Source organism: Ornithorhynchus anatinus, chromosome X1 (genome assembly GCF_004115215.2).
Source record: "Ornithorhynchus anatinus isolate Pmale09 chromosome X1, mOrnAna1.pri.v4, whole genome shotgun sequence".
In the NCBI taxonomy this organism is placed as follows: Eukaryota; Metazoa; Chordata; class Mammalia; order Monotremata; family Ornithorhynchidae; genus Ornithorhynchus; species Ornithorhynchus anatinus.
The window spans coordinates 89,973,390-89,975,380 of record NC_041749.1 but is presented as its reverse complement, the minus strand read 5'-3'; positions in this window follow the sequence as shown (position 1 = coordinate 89,975,380).

Genomic DNA, 1,991 nt, shown 5'->3' with positions numbered 1-1,991 from the left:
TCTCTCTGATTTTCAGGTCTCCGGTTCTCTTAGCTTAGCTTATGCTAAGGCTGTTTTCCCAGCACTAGGCTCATACACAACCCACAACTTCTCGGTTAGTAATAGCAAGTAAATATTGCTGGGATGCAGAAAGCAGGGTTTTACCACAGGGCATGGGCATAGAAATGCCGAGGAATTAAGGTGGCTGTCTTTTCAGTCTTCACTTGGTCTGTCCCCTGTCCAGGGCAGTACAGCACAGGGCATCATTATATCCAATATTTTATTTTCAGTGCCCAGTCTTCTTCTGCAGCAGCTCCTGCTACCCAGTTGGGTGGATTAGTCACAATGCCCATGTTTGCATAAATCTGGGAAAGGAACACAAAGGCTGGGAGCAAGTTGAGGGAGATTGGGGGGTCCCCTTGGAGAAACGCCGAAGCACCGAGTTGGGCAAACACAGCATAGGGTGGCCATTCACATAATTTCACAATGGATAGTTTGGGTTTCAGTAGCCTGTCCCCTGTCCGATACGGAATCTGTACCGGACGCCTTCGTGTCTGTTATTTTTATCCTCAGCACCCATTCTCCTCCTGCCCTGGCTCCCGCTGTTTAGTTCCACGACTCAGAGGTTCTCCTGGACCTGGAAGAGGAACTCAAAAGCTCTGGAGCAATCGGGAGGATACCCCAGAGCAAAGTTCTAGGTTCTGGCCAATTAGCGTTGAACTGGGTGGACTTCTTTTAAAATGTCAGCGGCATCATACCAGACTGAATGCTGGCACCGCAGGGGTGATATCACATGTATCTCAGTCTCTGTTTTCTGGACTGCTGTTGCTGGCCTTCCTGAGCATGTGATGTTATTATTCATGCATTCATTCATTCAATCAATCGTATTTATTGAGCGCTTACTACATGCAGAGCACTGTACTAAGCACTTGGAACAGACAATTTGCCAACGGATAGAGACGATCCCTGCATTATTGTGCTTGTGTGTATGGGGGGCCTGGGTGGAGTGAAGAGGAGTAGGGGGAGGGAGCGTGATTCAGTGGAAAGAGCCTGGGCTTGGGAGTCAGTCATGGGTTCAAATTCCGGCTCTGCCACGTCAGCTGTGTGATCGTGGGCAAGTCACTTCACTTCTCTCTGCCTCAGTTACCTCACCTGTTAAATGGGGATTAACTGGAGCCTCACGTGGGACAACCTGATTACCTGGTACCTACCCCAGAGCTTAGAACAGTGCTCTGCACAGAGTAAGCGCTTAACAAATACCAACATTATTATTACAAAGGGGTCTTGGATATTCCCGAGTGGCCACCCTACAAGGCATGACCTTGACTTCCAGATTTTGTTTCAAATTCTTAGATACTTCAGACCAACGTGCGCTAGATTTTCATATTCAGGGACAGTACTTGCGTTCCGAGAACTACGATTTTTATTACTGCTACAGTACATTCTGACGGGGGGGGGGGGGGGGGAGGGCTGCGCTTCCCCGTATTTATACCTGAAGGGCAGTTATAGGGAAGCAGTGTGGCTTAGTGGAAAGAGCCCGGGCTTGGGAGTCAGAGGTCATGGGTTCGAGTCCCATGACTCGTCAGCTGTGTGACTGTGGGCAAATCACTTCACTTCTCTGAGCCTCAGTTCCCTCATCTGTAAAATGGGGATAAAGACTGTGAGCCTCACGTGGGACCACCTGATGAGCCTGTCTCTACTCCAGCGCTTACAACACTGCTCTGCGCATTGTAAGCGCTTAACAAATACCAACATTATTATTCTCCCAATATTACAGGACGATTGCATCTTAGTAAAAAAAAAAAAAATAAAAAGGGCGAGAACAGTAACGCAGAGGCTCCGCTCGAAGGTTTTGGGATCAGGCACCTAGCGGGCAGCCTCGGTTGCCGAGGCGACAGGGTCCTTGGCAGGCTGGAAGCCGCCATCTTGTGGCGCCACCTCCCGTCCAATGAGCGAAGCGGCGGTGACGGTAACGGCAGCGGCGAGGGCGGGCCCCCAATCCGCCTTCATCC